The sequence below is a fragment of the Mirounga leonina genome, unplaced genomic scaffold (genome assembly GCF_011800145.1).
Source record: "Mirounga leonina isolate KUSES-001 unplaced genomic scaffold, KU_Mleo_1.0 Mir_93, whole genome shotgun sequence".
NCBI classification, from domain to species: domain Eukaryota; kingdom Metazoa; phylum Chordata; class Mammalia; order Carnivora; family Phocidae; genus Mirounga; species Mirounga leonina.
In genome coordinates, this window is record NW_023270854.1 from 7,346,932 (window position 1) to 7,368,147 (window position 21,216).

A 21,216-nucleotide genomic window follows, 5' to 3' on the forward strand; every position below is an offset into this window, starting at 1 on the left:
CATGTAATATCTATAGAGATAAATAATTTTTGCTTTTAAGAAGTTTGCTCTTGGGCGCCTGGGTGGCTCAGTTGGTTAAGCGACTGCCTTCGGCTCAGGTCATGATCCCGGAGTCCCTGGATCGAGTCCCGCGTCGGGCTCCCTGCTCGGCAGGGAGTCTGCTTCGTCCTCTGACCCCATCTCCTCTCATGTGTTCTCTCTCTCTCATTCTCTCTCTCTCAAATAAAAAAAAAAAGAAAAAAACTTAAAAAAAAAAAGTTTGCTCTTAAGGGTGGAAATGGGTAAATTAACAATTCACTGTAATCTCAGTACTGCTGCAAGTGTATAAACAAAAAGAAGAAGGAATAAATATTATTACCAACGACTCCATGCTGAAGACAAGACCGAAGCTCCGCTTTAAAGAATGGGTAAGATTTTGACGGGCAAACCGAGGAAAAGCATTCTAGAAAGATGGAACGGAGAGAATAAAGGCATTCCTTAAGATGGTTTACAAAACTATTCCAAATATGACCTCTGCTTAAATGTCCTGCTCGTCATTATTTAGGTGGTATCCTCGGTGGGGGAAGTCCCGAACCCACTCGGCACATCTGTACATCCTTCTCAGCCGGCTCTGTGGATAAGGGGACCTCTTGCCCCTTCAGATCAATGTGTTGCCACTTAGAGTCCAGCGCTGTTAGCGTCTCTCAGACTTCAGGAAACCAGATGCCATCACGTCCAGTTTTGCTTTATTGGTCAAGGGAGATCAGCTCTCCGATTTCAAGCTTGAGGGTGCTGTGCAGGCTTGTGTTTTAGAAGGTCTGTTGCAGCGGGTGGCATGACCTGAGTGAGCAATCACAGAGCAGAATGATTCAGACACAGCCTCACGGACTCAGCTCGAAGAGCACACTCCATCCCAGCAGGACTGCAGGTAACGTGCCTGACCTCTCAAGAGCTGCTCTTGATACACATCTCACATACCAGTTAACCAATAATCATTTCTAGTGAAATATTAAAGTAAAATCTGGGGAGGTTTTTAAGAGTATTTTCTTTAACTGGAATGACAATGCTTTCATGTCCTCTGAATGTGTAACATTTTCTGTTTTCAGAACGCTCCCAAATTGTTGTTCCAAAGTATATTAGTTGTTTTTTTTTTTTTTAATATTTTATTGATTTATTTGTCAGAGAGAGAGAGCACAAGTAGGCGGAGTGACAGGCAGGGGCAGAGGGAGAAGCAGGCTCCCTGCCGAGCAACCTGATCCCAGGATCCTGGGATCATGACCTGAGCCAAAAGCAGACGCTTAACCAACTGAGCCACCCAGGCGCCCCCAAAATAGGTTTTAAAGATATACTCTGTAAACTGTGGCTGGAGGGAGGCATTATGGGGTAGTTCCGTTTTTTATTTTCCACATTTTGAGTTGTTTGAATTTCTCACAGAGTGAATACATTTTTCATACTATACATATATACTTTCCGCATTCAGAATTTTCACAGGTTGAGAAATTCCTGATTTGTTGTTCTATGTAAAGCAACCTCTTTTAACGTCTCTCGGCGCAGGTGAACTACATGTATCTTTTGCCTACGTCGTGATGCCATGCACTAATACATGCTCATAAAAGGTTCATGAAATAAAATAATCAAGACGTAAGCAAGCAATATTCGTCTTTCAGCACCAGGAACATGGAGAGAGGCCTGGCCCTCAGTGTCTTGACATTGCTACACAGCTGAATTCTGGGCTAAAAGAGGGAAGGAGAAACAACGGAATGGGAGTCTCCGAGGTGGCCCTCGCCGACCTCGGGGTCCTCTGGAAGGCGGGCCTCTAATTGCCTAGTCGGTACTGTGGGTCACACCTGTGACTTCCTGCCTGCCTCAGCTGCAGTCCTCGGGCTGCCTTGTCCCTATCACCCCCAGGGCGGTGTGTGGGGCCCAGCGACCCTGATGCTAAACCAGGATCACAGCCCTGCTTGCTGCCGTGCCTAGGGAAGGGCGGCCACATCTGGAGGGCCACGAAGCACAATCAAATGTCACACTGCCACCGCACCGTGCTGGTTGCCGCTCAGCAGCCTGCTCTGCCTCGTCGGGGGCTAGTTTCCTAGACACGGGCTCTGCCAGCCGAGGCTCCTCAGCCTGATGGCTTTTTTACTCACAACTTGGGCTCAAAACTAAGCGAAAGCTGATTCGGAAATGATGTCAAGAGAAAAAGCAATGCTGAGTTTGCTTCCTGGTGAGTCTGAGATCAAGAGCTGTCGCCTCCCTTCCCTGGGAATGGGAGGGCCACACCGGGTGGCTCCATCAGTAGAGCCCAGGTAGTACCCCTGTGGGAAAATCAGCCTGGAATGGCTCTGGAAAGTTCCTTGGCTCCCACATCACTAAGTCAATCTGCTGCCTCATCCAGGACAAGCCCACGATGAGTAACTCGAGTCCCCAGTGGGGTTTGGGTATAAAAAACCAGAAACCATCCTAAGAGCCTAGGGGTCTTGAGAAAGAGGTATAATTAATTCTTCACCGGTGGACTTGTACAGTATCTGCAGGTCCTCCTTATCCAGCCTTCCATGGCAAGGCCCCACCGCCTTGCCTTTACCTTCAACCGTGTCTTCAGGACCCAGACCGTGTCTGCATCTGTCCAGGTGGTAGTTTAAGGCTTTTAAATCTGAGCTCACAGACCAGCCTAACGTTGAGTTTGGGTACAGGGGACTGAGGGTGGTGGTGAGGACACTCTGAAACGCTGAATCGGGGTGCAGGTCTGGGGATGCCACTGACCAAGTCAGGGAGACTGTGCAGGATGAATGAAATTTTTTCTCTCCCACCTCATTACTACAGTCCTTGCTAAGGTTCATATGTGACCAAGAAGGATAGAAAATACTTATTATACCATTTTTATTTGTTTGCATTCCCGTGAACTTCAGAGTACAGGATGCGACATGTCGAAGCAGGGAGGGTCTGCATCCTGACACTCCCCTCCACCAGCCTTCACTTTTTGTTCCTATTTCCAGTTTACTCTATCAACTCCATCTTCACCAGAGACTTCCTGTCTTCTCAGTCCTTCCCTGGGTAAAAACAGATAGATTTTATATTCTTTTTTTTTTATTAAGATTGTATTTATTGATTGAGAGAGAGAGAGAGTACAAGCAGGGAGAGTGGAAGAGGGAGAAGCAGGCTCCCTGCGGGGCAGGGAGCCCAATGTGGGGCTCGATCCCAGGACCCTGGGATCATGACCTGAGCTGAAGGCAGACGCTTAACTGACTGAGCCACCCAGGTGCCCCTAGATTTTATATTCTTGAATGAAACTTATTTGTATGAAAACTTTCCCTTTGCCTCTAAGGTGTAAAATTATAAGCAAATACTATAAAGGAAAGGTTATCCCTGATATTGTCTTCGGTTTAAGACTGGTTCAAAAGGTAAATCCATGTATGTCTTAATCCGAAGAAATATCTAGAGAGAAAACTGGTGCTTTACTCGTGAGACCTCTCCCAACCACGGGATGCTGGAGCCCCCAGTCTGGGGAAACCTACATCAGAGCACCATGTCTGTGGATGGGGACTCTGTGCCCATCCAGTGTCCAGACTAAGCAACTGTTTTCTTTCTTCTTTCCCATTCCTCCATTAATTTACATTCGTTCCCTCCTCAATCTTGGAAATCCCAAGACTTCCAGGCACTAGAAACACAAGCATCACTGTTGTCTCTTGCTGGCTTCCTTCAAGCCCCGTGATTAAGATCAGGCTCCAGGTAAAACACAGCCCTGACCCGGGTTCAGAAGTAGGAGGAGAAAGGGGGAAGTGCTGGGTTCCTGATCCTCCCAGCATAGCGAGTGTCTTGGTCTGCTTAGGCTGTCCTCGTATTACAGACTGGGGTTGCTTAAACAACTAACATCTATTTTTTCACCATTCTGGGGGCAAGAAGTCCCAGATCAAGGTGCAGGTTGGTTTCTGGGGAGGGCTCTCTTCCTGGCTTGGGGATGGCTCCTTCTCCCTGTGTCCTCACATGGCCTTTCCTCTCCAGAAGAGAGTAAGCTCTGTGTCTCCGCCTCTTCTTATAAGGACACAGGTCCTACCAGATTAGGGCCCCACCCTTATGACCTTGTTTAACCTTCCTTACCTCCTTAAAGGCCCTCTCCAAATATAGTCACACTGGGGGTGAGGGCTGCAACATACGAATTTGGGAGGAGGTGGGACACAATTCAGTCCATAACAGTGAGTGAACTGGTAAGGTTGCAAGGATTCGAGAGTCAAACACTAAACCTTTACCTTTAATACATGACGGCTGCCAGATGAGGATGATGTGGAGAGCAGTGGGCATGACGGGTGTGGTAAAACTTTACAGCCATTAGATGAGCAAGAAAACTAAGAGAGAAAAAAATATGGCTTTGATCTAAGTATATGAGATTAACACCAGTATTAATTGTAATCATTTACTTACAATTTGCAAGCAATTTGAAACTGAAGGGTATAAAGTGTCCTTACCCCGTCGAACCATGCTACGAACCCTACTCTTCATTTTACCCTTATATCCACAACATCACTTGATGGACTGAATGAACTATTGAAAAAATTAATTGCTTGGAAGAAGGAAGTGTTAGCAAAAGAAGCTGGAAAAAATGAGATGGAGAGTCTAATGGGGTAGGGTTCATCTAAGCACTACGTAATGGAGAAGAGACTATGGCCAATGAAGTCTTATAGCTAATGCACTCATCCATTCATCCCATAATTATTGACTGGTTGTCTGTTGGTACTTGATGAATCAGACAGATGAAATCAAGTTGGCATTTTAGCACGATGATAGGCTGCCCCATGGACGAAGGATGGGAAGGGGTAAGGTTGGAAGCAGAGGCCACTGCAATGATCCTGGTCAAAAATAACAGAAGCCTGAGCAACCTGATGACTTAGAAGGAAATAGGCAAATTCAAGGGACAGGTATTTGGGAGGTAGAATTTCAAGAAACACTTCTTAAGATCAAGGTTATAATAATGGTAGTTAAAACTAATAAGTATTTACTATATGTCTTTACACTCTTCATCTAAGGGGAGTTAGAACTAACGCAGTTAGAAGTGTGCATTCAGACCTTAGCTCCCCCTCACTAGCTCTGTGACCTTGAAAAGTTCTTAACCTCTCTGCACCTCAGTTTCCTTGAGAGTTTAATAAGGATTAAATGAATTCATATATGACCCTGTCCTCATGCACTTTGGTGTCTAGTCATCTGGTACATTCTTTCTCTGACCTTAAGATCAACTAACGCACCTTCTCAGGAAGCAGATATGTTAGACCATTGCTACTCCATTACACTGTAACTGGCCACTTTTAATCTATGTTTCCCCCAGGGCATAGGCCAGGTCCTGGCACATCCTAAGAAATTAATTGTGACACGGCGTCAGATCCTTTAAATGACTTCACTAACCACACCTAGACCCCTTCCATCACTTAGGGGAGCACTTCTCATGTATTCCTAACAACCTCTTGGGATGAGGAAATTTAGAATATTACTACATAGACATTAGTTTAACTTTTTAAAGATTATTTAATTACGTTGGTAGTATTTGCTTAGTATTTATACTTTGTATAGTATTTTAGCAGCAGGATTCACCTCTCAATAATTTTCCAGTGTTAGTAAGAAAATTGCTCCCAGGCTCAGCCCTACTGTCGGTATTCCATTTCTAAACAGGTCAGGAGACACGGAAAATTCTGGAAGTCTGGGATGCCCTTTGTCCTGCAAAAGTCCCATCGGAGCCTTGCTACTCTACTGATACTCGCAAGCATCCTCTTGCACAGTTAATAAATGGGGATGTTTCAGGTATTTCCCCTGGAGATTTATGATATAAAGCATAATTAATAACATTTTAAATTTGATTTTTAGTATATTTTGAATGATCACAAAACTAAATTTGCCCTATTAATTTTTACTAAATTTAATGACATTGAGTAAGTTGCTTTGGGTTATTTCCTCACTGGAACTTTCCACATTTTCCTAATAAATGGGCACCTTTCTGAGCCTGGGCTGGGACCCCTGTCTCACACGGACTTAGCAGTGAAATCTACCAGTGGTTTTTCACTAATAGTTTTTGTTACTTTTAGAGAAAACTGGTTTTCTTCACACTTTGTTAACTGCAATTTTCTCCAGTGACTAAAAGTCCAGAAAAAAGTAAAGAATATGAAAATGATTACATAACAAAGACCAAAGGCTAAATTAAAGAATTAATATAGGTTTAAGTTAGGTAAGCATTAACTAAGTAGGATAGGCATCTGCAGTAGAGATAAATATTTAAGGAATGAAGTCATCCAGGATAAAGGAATTATAAATGCAGATCACCAGAAACAAAGTAAAATTAAGATTCAAATACAGATCAGTATTGTAATAATGAAGCTTACAGCATTATCAGACAGAATCTAGCAACACATTGAAAGAATAATACAATCTTAATCAAGTAAATTTCATAGCTAAAAAAAAGAATCTGATAAATTGGGACTTCATCAAAATTAAAAACTTGCTCTGTGAAAATACTGTCAAGAGAATGAAAAGACAGGGCACAAAACTTGAAGAAAATGTTTGCAAATCACATATGCAAAGACATAGATAATGAACCCTCAAAACGCAACAGCAAGAATATAACTCAGAAATGAGCAGAAACCGAGACAGTTCACCAGAGAGGTTATGCGGGTAGTAATAAGTACATTTAAAAATGCACGCGTCACCAGCCACTAGGGAAATGCTAGTTAAAAGCACAATGAGGCGCCTCCACCCGTCTGTTGGAATGGAGGGGGGGGACTCTGGCGAGGATGCGGAGCAACTGGAATGCTCCCACATCACCAGGGACAACGCCAAATGATGCGGCTACTCTGGAAAACCATTTGATACTTCTTGGAAAGTTAATCATACTCTTAAGATATGACCCAGCAATTCCACGTTTGGGTACTTGCCCAAGAGAAAAGAGAGCAGATGCCCATCCAACAACATGCACACACATGTTCATAGCAGCTCTATCTGCAATAGCCAAACCTGAGGAATCGTTTACACAAGAATCTTCACCTCGGGCTCTGTTCTAAGGCACCTGGTTTCCAGGTGATGAAGATGAATACACAAACAACTGAGAGAATGAAAGCTAAAAACTATAAATAGAGGAATAAAAAATAAAGAGGGGCACCTGGGTGGCTCAGTCAGTTGAGCGTCTGCCTTCAGCTCAGGTCGTGATCCCAGGGTCCTGGGATTGAGCTCAGGGGGGAGCCTGCTTCTCCCTCTGCCCTTCCCTATGCTCTCTCTCTCCCTCTCAAATAAACAAATTTAAAAATCTTTAAAAAAAAATGAAGATAGAACTGCAAAGAAGTTACAAATAACAGAATATTGTCAAAGTCGTATTTATGCTGCCTCTTAGACATAAATTATTTTTTAAGCCGGGAACAAGTAAAGATGTTTTAAAGGGATGAAAACATAAGCACAGGATTATTTTAAATAAGTGGCTTTTCTGGAATCCCCTCTGGAGAATAGCTTGGCAGTTCTTTTCAAAAATAAACATGTTCGGACCATGCAACCCCAACTGGAGGTCTTAGCCCCAAGAAACAAAGACATTGTCACATGGGAACTTGCATATGAGTGTGCATAGCCGCTTTATTCATCAAAGGCCAAACTGGAGACCACCCGAATGTCGTGCAATCGGGTGCATGATCACACACACATTGGCACACCCACACCACAGAAAACCACTGAGGTGGGCACCTGGGTGGCTCAGTTGGTTAAGCAACTGCCTTCGGCTCAGGTCATGATCCCGGAGTCCCGGGATCGAGTCCCGCATCGGGCTCCCTGCTCAGCAGGGAGCCTGCTTCTCCCTCTGACCCTCTCCCCTCTCATGCTGTTTCTCTCTCTCTCAAATAAATAAAATAAAATAAAAAGAAAACCACTGAGGCATAAAAAAGGAATGAGCATTCCCTGGATGAATCTCCAGGGAGTAATACTGGGTGAACAAGCCAATTCGAAAAGGTTACTAACTCCATGATTCCACGTGTGTAACGTTCTAGATTACAGAATTCCGGAAATAGAGAGCAGATTAGCTGTTGTCAGGGGCTAGGGACGGGAGAGAGGACGGTGTGGCGATCAAGGGGTAACAGGACGGAGCCCGTGGTGACCACACCGTGCAGTATCACGGCTGTGATAATGCTTACGCGAGGCCACACTGCACGGTGTGGTAAGACTGCATGGAGACACACACAACAGGTAAGTGCGTATCTGGTGGTGAACTCGGGATGAGTCTATGGGTTGTACCAACAGCAGTGTCTTGGGGTAGATACTGCACTATTGTTCCATAAAATGTGAGCGTCGGGGACAGGTGCACAGGACCTCCCCGGACATTTCTTCGCAACTTCCAGTGAAGCTTTATTTCAAATTAAAAAGTTATAAAAAGGGCGCCTGGGTGGCTCAGTCGGTTAAGCGACTGCCTTCGGCTCAGGTCATGATCCTGGAGTCCCGGGATCGAGTCCCGCATCGGGCTCCCTGCTCGGCAGGGAGTCTGCTTCTCCCTCTGACCCTCCTCCCTCTCATGCTCTCTCTATCTCATTCTCTCTCTCAAATAAATAAATAAAATCTTTAAAAAAAAAAGTTATAAAAATTTTTCCAATTAAGTAAAAGGCCTTTCGGAACATTATCATTAATCATTTTAAGCACACCGTTAAGTGTTCTACAGACACGATTCCCTTAGGTCTTCCTTTTTCTATTAATGCAAATTTTGTGCATACAGAATTCCAGAAGGTGACACTGCTACAGGAAAAAGGACATCCACATGCATGTTAATGAAGTTTACAAAACTGACAAATACCTTACATATCTTAATGCCACATATTTTTTCAGACAACGAATGATATTTACAGCTGCAGTGGTAATGAGATGACTCTTCACCCAAATTATTTTGTTCGTAGAAGAGACATTGGCAGTGGGCAAGCAATCCACAGCCAGTAAACGGATGGCTTCCAGACAGTAGGTGATAAAAGCAGCATTTCATATGGTTTGTGGCCTTACTTAGTAAAATGATGTTGGGGCAAGTTTACCATTAAGAAAGGAAAAGAAAACAATTCTACAGCTGAGAAAGGTAGCTCTCCCGAACCCGTGCACGGTCCTGCTGGTGCCGAGAAAGCAAGTAGGAGGTCCAGCCAAGACCACACCAACGTGAGGGCTCAGAATTCAGCTGCTTTTTAAGAGAAACCTGCCTTTTTATATGAAATGTCCCAATTCTTAGTTTAGCAACCATTTCAAACATTTTTTTAAAGACTTTATTTATTTATTTGACAGAGAGACAGCGAGAGAGGGAACACAAGCAGGAGGAGTGGGAGAGGGAGCCCGATGCTGGGCTCGATCCCAGGATCACACCAAGCTGAAGGCAGACGCCTAACGACTGAGCCCCCCAGGCACCCCATTTCAAACATTTTTAAAACCGTGAGCTGCCTTAACAAATTACCACAAGCTGGGTAGCTAGAACAACAGAAACTTTTCCGCTCACACCTCTGGAGGCAAGGAGTCCAAAATCAAGGTGTCAGCAGGGCTGGTTCCTTCTGGAGGCTCTGAGGGGGAATCTGTTGTTAGCTGCCTTTCTCCTGGCCTCTGGGGTTCTTGGTATTCCTTGGGTTATAGACTCATCATTCCAATCTCTGCTTCTCTATCACATCTCATTTCCAAATTTCCCTCTTATTTCTATAAGGACATGAGTCATTGGATTAGGGCTCACCTTAATCCAGGAGGACCTCATTTAACTTGACTGCATCTGCAAAGACCCTACTTCTAAATCAGGTCACATTCACAGGTATAGGGAGTAAAGACTTGAACATATTCTTTTGGGAAACACAATAAACCCACGACACAAGCAGAACAATCTGCAAGTCCAATACAACACAGGCCACCAGTTTGTCTTACCTGCTTGCTGGTAAAATAAATTCTAGATGGTTTAAAATATTTGTAAAATAAAAAAGCATCAAGAAAATATTGGAACGTTTGCACACTCAAGGCATAGAGAAAGACTTTATAAGCATAACTCCAAGTGCAACATTGATGTAGAAAAAAAGACAAACAGTTGACAGATTTAACCACAAGAATAGAAATATCTCTCTACATAAAAAAAAAAAAAAAAACTAACATAGTGGGGTGCCTGGGTGGCTCAGTCAGTTAAGTGTCTGACTCTTGATTTCGGCTCAGGTCATGGTCTCAGGGTCTTGAGATAGAGCCCCACATCGGGCTCAGTGCTCAGCTGAGTCTGCTTAAGCTCTCTCTCTCTCTCCCTCTCTCTCTGCCCCCACCTCCCTCTCTCTCTCCTTTCAGTAAATAAATAAATAAAATCTTTAAAACATTAACATAGTAGGGCGCCTGGGTGGCTCAGTTGGTTAAGCGACTGCCTTCGGCTCAGGTCATGATCCTGGAGTCCCGGGATCGAGTCCCGCATCGGGCTCCCTGCTCGGCGGGGAGTCTGCTTCTCCCTCTGACCCTCCTCCCTCTCATGCTCTCTGTCTCTCATTCTCTCTGTCTCAAATAAATAAATAAAATCTTAAAAAAAAAAAAATAACATAGTAAAAATACAGATCAGGAATAACAATGTTATAGAAGACTGAAAACAGCCCATATAAACATGATTAGGATTTCATTTTATTGATTTATAACCCTCAAAAGAAAAAAAAAATTTAAGATTTTATTTATTTATTTATTTATTTGACAGAGAGCATGAGAGAGAGAGAGTGAGAGAGGGAACACAAGCAGGGGGAGTGGCAGAGGGAGAAGCAGGCTTCCTGCAGAGCAGGGAGCCTGATGTGGGGCTCGATCCCAGGACCCTGGGATCATGACCTGAGCCGAAGGCAGACACTTAATGACTGAGCCACCCAGGTGCCCCCTTCAAAAGAAAAATTTGCATAGGACCATAATCGAAAATTAACAAAAGGGGAAACACAAATGTTCCATAGATATATGAAAACCTTACTAGTGATCAATGCACTGTAAATACAAAGCAATGACAAAGCTTTTTCTCCCCATTAAATAAATCAAAATTAAAACCCAACCAACAAACCAATGAATCCCCTGTGGTGACAAGAGGGGGTGGGGGTATGGGCACCATCTCACACCGCCAGGAAAACTGTAAATTCTCCAACCCTTCTGGAGTCAGTTTGCCATCTGGTAGCGAAAGCCTTAAAAATGTTCACCCTTTCTAGTCAACAAAATTTTTCTTCTGGTAAATATACCCTCAATCAGTAAGTGAGGAAGACAAATGTTTGAACAAGGCTATTCATCACAGCAATCTTTAGAGCTGCAGAAACGTGGAAGCAGCCTAAACGTTGAATAGGTGGGGTTTCCTGGGAAATAGGGTCTGAGACAGAGCTTTCGGGTGGTTACTGGGGGCTGCTCACAGGAGCAAGTGGGGAAGGAAGGCTGGGAACAGGACAAGTGGAAAGGGAGGGTGCATTGTGTTGCAATGGCCAGGAAGCCTCAGCCAGGATCCCAGGAGGTGCTCTCAGCGAGGATGGGCCTTCAGAAGTGAACTGAATTGAGACAAGGGTGGGGCTGAGACCTGTGTCCCCTTACTTATCAGTCACTGAGTGTGGCTGCCCCAGAAGGAGGTGTCATGTGGGCGAGGTGCTCTCTGGCTGAGGAAGGGCAATCCCAGGAGCTCTCAGCAGGCAAAATCTCCCATCTGCCATGCTTTATCAGCACCTCCTGTGGTTGCCCCAAAGGTACATCTATTGCCAATTCATAGGGTAAATCATACGTCTCTTTCTTCCCCAGCATTACTGGGATACAACTGACAGATAAATTTGCATATATTTAAGATGGTGCCACATGATGGTTTAATATGCCTACTGAGTGTGAAATGATTACCACAACCAAGTGTGTGTGATAAGAACACTTAATATCTACTCTCTCAGCAAATTTCAAGTATCCAATACAGTGGTATGAACTAAAGTCACTATGCTGTACATTAGGTCCCCAAAACTTATTCATCTTATAACTGAAAGTGGTGTCACATTTTTCGACATTCCTCAGTAAGATTAGGCTAAATTCATTTTCCCACAATCTGTATTAATTACTGTGGTAAAGGCTTACAGCAAAGTGTGCAGTGATAAAAAAGCAGTTAATCAACAACTGTTTACTTATTGAGAACCTACTGTGAGCCAGATGCTATTCTAAGAATTAGAGCAGATAATAAGATAAGGAAGACAGTCACCTGAAGATGACTTCACTCTGGTGAGGGGGACAGGTTGTGCACAGGATGACATTTTTGTTATTTTAAAATAAAAGCACATACACAAGGAGAAGCTTATATATAATAAACACACAGTCATGTCATATTTATAATTTATATAAATATTGGAAAGAATAACCACTAAAATGCTGTCACCCCAGCTGGGGTGAGATTATAGGTAATTTTTTTTTGAAATCTGTATTTTCATGGATTACTTGTGAAACAAATGAAGGAGAATGAAATAATGCTTTTAAAAAGGAGAAATATTTATATTTTAACCGCCTTTTTTACACTGGAGGAAACCACAGTCCTAGTAGTTATTCCAACTATATCTCAAAATTGCAGTGCCACCAGAAATGTTGGAATTATTGGCCCATGAAGCTTTAGGCTCTGATCCTATTGCTCAGCTTTAATTCCTACACAGTCACTGCACGTGGACAGGCATCACTGGAAGCGCATCCCAAGGAACAGGTAAATCTTTCTTCCAAAGAACAGAAGTCAATTTGCTGAAATGACTGTGTATTTTCACTGGGTCCACAAAATGCCATGAGGTTACCTTCAGTGCTCGAGGCCTTTGATTTAGAGGCTGGTCTATGCCTACTTTCCTAAAGAGACGGGGAATGTTACTTCGGCAAGGATTATAGGAGTAAAGAATGTTGAGTGTTAGGAGTACAAAAACCAATGAAAAAAAATAATACAAGAGAGTTAAGAGTACATGGTAAAGAAAACGCTATTAACAAAAAGTATCAAGACTAAAAGTATATGGTAAGTGGACCATCTTTGTTGGCCAATTGATTTTAATGGATGATCTGACAGTGAGTCAAAGGTTGATTTTATTTCACTCTTTTGTCCCCAGAAGAGCAAATTAAACAGAAAATAGTGACAAAGGAAGAAGAGCAACGAAAGTAGCAGGTATGTCCCCAAGAACATTGTTTGCATATTCTGTTAAATTCACAGAATAATGCAATAAATATGTTTGACTTCAACCAAAACTCAGATGGATTACTTGTATGGATGCAAACATTGGTGAAATACAGTGGAAAGTCACGTAACTAAGGATAACTGGTTCACTTTCATGATCATGCAGAATCCCAATGCTTCATTGTTTCTAGAACCAAAGTTTGCCCGGGAAAATAATGTCCAATTTCCTTTCGCATTTGAAGTAAAATCCTAGTTATGTATATTAAGAAACTTCACAGGCCGGGCGCCTGGGTGGCTCAGTTGGTTAAGCAACTGCCATCGGCTCAGGTCATGATCCTGGAGTCCCTGGATCGAGTCCTGCATCGGGCTCCCTGCTCAGCAGGGAGTCTGCTTCTCCCTCTGACCCTCCCCCCTCTCATGTGCTTGCTCTCTCTCATTCTCTCTCTCTCAAATAAATAAATAAAATCTTAAAAAAAAAAAAAAAGAAAGAAAAAAAAGAAACTTCACAGGCCTTCATTTCCCTTTTAAAACAACTGGAAATAATTTTTATTACTATTTTCATGTTTCTGCATGTCTTCTGTGAATTTCCGCTTAATGGAATGAAACAAATGATTTATTTCTCAAAGCATGTGAGATGACAAATTGTTACATAGAAGGAAAGACAAATACAAGTTTTGAAACCAAAGACAATTGGGTTTTGGAAGGCATTTGTACGAATTAAAAAAAAAAAAAGACAATACAGGAAATTGTGACAAAATAAATAAGATCCCTCCAGTTCCATCCCATAATCATTTATCAAGAATCTATTTCACACTGGTCACTGTCCTGCATTCAGGGAATTCAGAGATGAATAAGATATATTCCTAAGAAGCATATGTATCAGTGTGGTAGACAGATACATAAATAAATAGATCATTTTGATAAAAGGCTCAAGTGCCATGTTCGAGGTATCCATTGCCTTATAAGTATTCAAACAAGATAATTTTTTAAATCCACATGGAACATCTTTCTAATCAAGTAAGAAACAGGAAGATAGATATTATATAGTATGTGTGGAGGCAGAATCATGGCCCCCAAAGACAGCCAGGTCCTAATCCCCAGAGCCTGTGGATCTGTTAGGTTGTACGGTGAAGGGGAATTAATGTTGCAGTTGGAAATCAGAAATGTCCAGTGGCTGACCTCAAAACAGGGAGGCTACCCCAGATTATCCTGCCAGGCTAGGATAATCATCCTAAAATCTTTACAAATGGAATTGGGAATTGGAAGCAGGGGTCAGAGAGTCAGTCAGAAGGCGGGGGGCGTGTACCCCAAAGAAAGGCACAGAGAGATGGATCCAATGCAGCAGCGGGCTTGGCAGCTGGGGGAAGGGGCCAGGAGCCAAAGAGGGCAGGCAGGAGAGAGACCCCATTGGAGCCCCCAGATTAAAGCATGCCCACGCCGGGACTTTAGCCCGGAGACACCGGCGTCAGACTTCTGACCCCAGAACTGTCAGAGAAGAAATCTGCGCTGGAGCAAGATACACCTTTTGTGGTGACTTCCTGCACCGAATAAAATATGCAAGAGTACTGAGCCCTAAAGCATTCTATTTGGGATCTAAAGACGTAAGTTTTCAACATGTAAATTGTCTGAGGTCATGATTTAGTCTAAGTTATTTTCTACTTCTCCATTGTGAGCTTCCCGGGAGAGGCGAGGGGGAGGAGTACAGGAAAGGGAAGAAGAAACTCCCAGGGGCCAGGCTCTGAGCAGGGCGCGTCACTGAGGTCACTGGGCCCTCACAAAAGCCCTATATTGTTACTCCACATTTACAGAGAAGGAATCCGGGACTCTGAGGACCGAAGGTAGAATGCTGCCACGAGTCTGTCAGATTGCACAACCTGTGCTCAGGGCCACACCACACCCTTCGGAATAAACCCCAGACTCCAGCATCGCGGGCTCGGGGCTGGGGAAGGCAGGCATCCCGCCCAAAGGCCGGCTCGCTTTTTCCTTGGCACAGACAAAAAAGAGACGGTGTTCTGTTTCAATACCATATCTCATCAATTCTAAGATCCACCTTTTTTTCTTTCACTTTTTTTTTTTTTAAAGATTTTATTTATTTATTCATGAGAGACAGGGAGAGAGAGAGAGAGAGGCAGAGGGAGAAGCAGGCTCCCAAGGAGCAGGGAGCCCGATGTGGGACTCGATCCCAGGACCCTGGGATCATGACCTGAGCCGAAGGCAGACGCTTAACCATCTGAGCCACCCAGGCGCCCTTTTCCTTTCACTTTTAACATCTGCAATTACGATGCATCTAATATCCATAAAGCCTTACCATGACATTTGGCAGGCATGTGTCTTTCTCCGTGACACATAAAGGAATGGGGTGTCTTAGAACGGAGGTTTCTCTGGTTTGGTGAGTTAGGACAGCACACGTCCCTGAGCTCCACACTGGACTGCACCTCCCAGGGACAGCAATCCCCACCCTTCCTCAGGAATACATGCCAATGTTCATTATTTTCAATATCAGGAAACATGTTGCGTTTCGCCGAAATCCCTCATGCTACAGCTGAAGTTTTCATGCTGCTGGAACAGAGAATGGTCATCATTTGCTCTTCCTTAGTGCCTACTCTGTGAGCTGGGAACCTCGGAAGGACACAAACGAGGTGGAAGATGGGGCCTCTACCCTCAAAAACCATACTAGAGGTAAAACTAAATGGGAAGCCGTATAAAGATAGTATATAATTAAGAACCCAATTGCACTAGCAACCACATATGGAGATCCGATCACCAAAAACCAAATGCTTTTTCATTTTGTTTTGTTTCTTATTTTGTTTCTGTTTTTGTTTTTTTAATATGGTCACATCATCAAGTTTGACTCATTAAGCTCATTAGAAGTTTATATAAACACATTTTTTCCTGAAGGTTTCACCTGGGGCACCAGGTAACCTAGTGTGGTGGGTTCAGCTGTGCACCTTCAAAAGTTGTGCTCAAATCCTAACCCCAACACCCACAAAAGTGTCCTAATTTGGAAACAGAGTCTTTGCAGATGTGATCAAGTTAAAATGTGGTCAGACTTGATGAGGGTGAGCGTTATAGCCAATGGCTGTTGTCTTGACAAGAAAAAGGAAAGGGAGATTTGGATACGGAGACTCAGAGGAGGCACAGAGAAGAGGCTTCTTGGCAGAGATCCCAGGACACCCCCCTCCCGGCAAAAGGACTTCCAAAGGACCACTCAGGGAGTTGACAGCCCCCCTGAATTTGGAGGGGTTCACTACACAGTGTCTGACTCCAATCTGCTAGGTAGGGAATACCCAAAAGGCTAGCTAGGTGCTTTGGGGATTGTAACAGACTAAATGTTGCTATTTCCCCCAAATTCTTCTGTTGAAATCTAACCCCCAAGGTGATGGTATTAGGAGGTGGGACCTGTGGGAGGCGATTAAGTCATGGTGGCAGAGTCCTCACGAATGGGATTCATGCCCTTATACAAGACACCCCAGAGAGCTCTTTTGTCTTTTCTGCCATGTGAGGTTACAGAAGGAGTCAGCCTTCTAGGTGGAAGCAGAGCCCCAGCAGACACCAAATCTGTTGGTGCCTTGATCTTGGACTTCCCAGCCTCCAGAACTGTGAGAAGTGTGTTTTATAAGCCACCTAGTTTATGATATTTTTGTTATAACAGCCCAAAGACAGAAATTGGTACTGAAAAGTGGGGGTGCGGTTGTAACAAATACTTAACACTGTGGAGCAGTGGGAGACTTGACAGTTGGGTAGGGCTGGGGGCGTTCGGAGGTGCATGCCAGGAGAAGCCCAAATTGCCATAAACAGACCGTAAAGGGTGATTCTGGTGAGAGCTCAGAAAGAAAAGGGGAAGGCTGTAGAGAAAGTCTCAGTCTTCTCAGAGAAAACCAAGGCGTTCTGGAAATCCTCAGGGCTTCCTCTCCTATCACAGGCCTAGAGGGAAAGGGCCTGGGGATGCAGAATGATTTCAAAGGAGGGGCGCCAGCCCAAATGGACTAAGGCAGTCATCAGAGTGGTCTACCTCACAGAGATGATCAAGCACGGGATGCATGAGCATCTGGTATGGACTGGATGTGGGCCACATGGGAGGAAGGGCCCATTGAGTCTTCTGATCCTTCCAGGAGGACCATTTCCTGGAGCAAGAGAACTGCAATGGGAGAGAGTCCATATGGAACAGACCATGCAAAAGAAGGAGGGAGCAGAGGGGGAGCAGACAGCTCGATGATCCAGGCCAGATGTGCAAGGGAAATGCAAGCGAGAGGTGCCCAGAAGTACCTGTCATGTAAGACCGCTCTGATTGGCAGCATATATACCTTTACAACAAAGTAAAGAAAAAATTTAGAAATAACATCGTGTGTTAAGAAAGTCCATAAAGAACAAGATTCTAATGTGAGGATGCAAAAATGATGGGGCATATTGGATTGGAGCCAAAGAGAGAAAGGAGTGGTATTGGGGGAGCAATGTGGGACAGACCATCTCATTGTCATGAACATGTGACAAGGTTTTTCCTGTGAGTAAGAAAACTGGCTCAGGTGCCAAGATACAATCCATGGAAACAAAAGGATTTAACCTAAGTCTAAACCCATTTTTCTCAAAGCAAAGCTCTGATAAATTCTTGACTTGCCTTAAATAACTCCTTGAGGATAATTCATCAATTAAATGTTTGAAAACACAGTAAAGCCATTATCAATGTGGAATTAGTTAGGACTGACTCAGACTTGGTTAGGACTATGAACATGATGGAATACTAAGCTGAAGGTGACAAAGTCATCTCGGAGTATTTATCATTATTAAACTAGAGTTATTGAAGTCTTACTTATGTCTCCTTAGGCCATATCAGCCTGGGCATTCATGGAGTCACAGGAATAATAAAATTCCCACTGGCCCCTCATTTTATCCCAACACCCTTGATGTTATGGGTCCTTTACTTCTTCAAGATGTTCAGTAGAGAGCTCCATTTATACCCCCAAATATCTATGATTGCAGTTTCACATTTGTTGGCCAATTTTGTTGCTAAGTATTTGTTGATAATTTCAAGTCATCCAGACTCTGGAATTAGACAGGCAATGATTGGCTCTGGCTTGATGCATAGAATCTAATCACCCTGGCTTCCAGGTACAGAACAATTCGATCCCAGGACCCAGAAGATGCAACTTTAAACCACGCTTAGGAAACAATGAGAAATTTGGAACATGGAAGGAAATGGGTCTAAAAGATAGAGATGACAACTCTTGGTCTTATTTGGATTAAATGGTAAACATGGCTCTCAGGAACTACAGGACTAGGTTTGAAATGAACTCCTAGCAAGATATTAAAACAGGTTGTAAAACAGATGCTTTGTGACAAAAGGGAGAGCAGAGGTCATGAGGAGCCTATCCAAATGCACTGAAAACAAATCCTTCAGTGCTCATATTATTGCTCCTGGAGACTGAAAAGATAAACAGGCAGGATCCAGAGGATGCTGAGTCTAGGAAGTGTTAATTTCAGAAAGGCATTTCACAGAGTAATGCAGTAAGGTGCATGGACACAGTCACCCAGACTTAGGGCTAATCAACCAGAGCAGTGACCCAGGGTTCTCTACTCAAGCCCATCCTGTTCACCGTTCCAGTTAATGACTTAGGTGAAGGTTCAGAAGATGGTTACACCAAATTTGCAAAGGAAATGAAAATGCCAGTTATAGATGAAAGCACCAGAACCAACAATATCTGGAGAAACTAAAGTCAGAGACAAAAACTAGTAAGTGAAATGCATTATTATCAGTGGTTAGCAGCAATAGTAGTAATAACAACAGCAATATTAATAATAAAATATTAGAATAAAAGTGAAGAGCAAATTTAAGGGTAAAAATGCACAAGGATAGGACTGGAAGAAAACTGGAAGTTTATATTTTCTTAAATTTGGATTTAAAATTAACTATATATTTAATTTTTACCATCTCTATATCGTACCTGATTTTTTTTAATTTTATTTATTTATGTATTTATTTTAAAAGATTTTATTTATTTATTTGACAGAGAGAGAGCGAGAGCAGGAACACAAGCAGGGGGAGTGGGAGAGGGAGAAGCAGGCTTCCTGCGGAGCAGGGAGCCCGATGTGGGACTCGATCCCAGGACCCTGGGATCATGACCTGAGCCAAAGGCAGATGCTTAACAACTGAGCCACCCAGGCGCCCCTGATTTTTTTTTTAAATAAGAGCTTTAGTAGTCTCATCGTATTCTATATTGCTCAGAACACATTTTTTGTTGTAATCCCCTGTTGAAGAAGATTATCAAACTGTAATGATTCTAGAAGCATATAAACAGGATGGTAGAATATAGAAATGTATAGCCAGCAAGAACCTTGAAGACCATAATCCCAACATAAACAAAAGGGAATATCAAGATCCTAGAAGACTGAGATAATGCCACCATATTATCAAAGCTCTATGCATAGATCACATAAAGAACATTTACAGGAATTAAGATTGTATAACCCGGGAAAAAGGAAAACATAATGGTCGGGGGGTGAGAGGGGTGGTTACCTAACAGAAAAGCCATCAAGTGAATCTAGAAGGAAGATTCAAGATCAAGGGTATGAGTTACAGCAGGGAGGTGAGTTAGAACCTTATACTAGTGAGAACTATAAACAGTGAGAGTGTCTCATCTCTCCATGATGAGAGGCCCAAGGTCACCAGGAATGTTCAAAGAATGAGTGATCACTTACTGGGAATGCTGCAGAAGAACTTACAACACTCAACAGAAAGGTGGAGGCCATCAAAGTGCCAGATTCTGATTTTCACAAAAACTCGGAGCCTGGCCTGAAGTCACCAGCTTTTTATTGTGTACAGTAAGGATATTAAAAAAAACAATCACCAAGTACAATAATTGCACTTCATTCAATACAGGACATTTCAACCCCAAAACTTAATTAAGCTCAGAATCAAGGACTTTCCTCTAAACTGAAACAATTTGGCTTTATTTTCCTCATTCCACCACGGATGGGTGAACATTTACTCATCGTGGAAGACTGTATTTTCCAAAGAAGGCCATCAGATTATATCCCACTCCTACAACGTGACATTAACTCCTCCCATTGAGTGTGGATTCTGTGTTCTTCCCCTTGGGCCTCGGTGGACCTTCATGGCGGCCTTACCAATGCAGTATGTCAAAAGTGAGGCTCTAGGACTTCCACCACTAGGTCATTAAAAAATGCCATGGTCTTTCACCTTGTTCTCTCACTTGGGGCACTTGCCCTGGGAACCCAGCTGCCATGCTACGAGGAAGCTCAGACCACACGGAAAGGCGAGGCATGTCTAGGTTTCCCAACCAATGCCCAGCTGAGGTCCCAGACAAGGAACAATGGGAGGAAAATAGAGGTTTGAGGTATCTGACGCATGACAGAGAGGGATTTCAGGAGAAATGGCTCTACATTTGTCAGAGAATAAATTCCATTTTAAAATAGCCACTGTGTGTGACAGCCAATTGGACAGCTTGGTGGTGGCACAGATGACTCAACATGAATTCTACCCTCCTAGAGCGACACTCGAGGCCATGAGTGGCCATGCATGGATGGTATAAACAATTTCGTATAGTTATAAAAACATCCACGCTCATTATTGTCTAAGATTCATAATGTAAATATGTGTTCTCCTTTTTATAGAGAAAGATCCTGAGGCTCAAAGACTGTGCATGACCTGCCCCTTTTCACACAGGGAGTCAGTGTTGACCACACCCAGGGGGAGCAGTCGGGGCAGCAGTTACGTCCCAATCATGTCACGAGGCTTGCCAACGCATGAGGGCCACCACCTCCGTTCCACCGAACCAGGCCACACAGCTGACGCAGATTTGTTCCAGTAGCTTCCCCAGGGGAAGAAATGGCAGACAGGCATAAATAAATAAACCTCAGGCTTGATGTCCTGTCTTTATCCAAAACCAAAAAATGATTCTTTTTCTTTCCTTCCTTCCTTCTTTCTTCCTTCTTTCTTTCTTTCTTCCTTCCTTCCTTCTTTCTTCCTTCCTTCTTTCTTTCTCTTTTTCTTCCTTCCTTCCTTCCTTCTTTCTTTCTCTTCCTTCCTCCCTGCCTCCCTTCCTTCCTCCCTGCCTCCCTCTCTTTTCTTTCTTTCTTTCTTTCTTTCTTTCTTTCTTTCTTTCTTTCTTTCT

At 43.4% G+C, this 21,216-nt stretch overlaps 1 protein-coding gene across 1 annotated transcript in view; it reads right to left on the bottom strand.

Moving 5' to 3' along the window:
* Positions 1-207: 207 nt before the first annotated feature.
* The window catches only part of SOCS6 (suppressor of cytokine signaling 6), an 86,854-nt gene continuing 65,845 nt past the window's right edge, over positions 208-21,216 (bottom strand). Inside the window, exons 4-6 of the transcript XR_004677658.1 lie at positions 4,221-4,316; positions 2,849-3,023; positions 208-819 (exon numbers count right to left, since the gene is read on the bottom strand). The gene's annotated coding sequence lies outside the window, so the exon portion shown is untranslated. The remainder of the gene's footprint in view (positions 820-2,848; positions 3,024-4,220; positions 4,317-21,216) is intronic.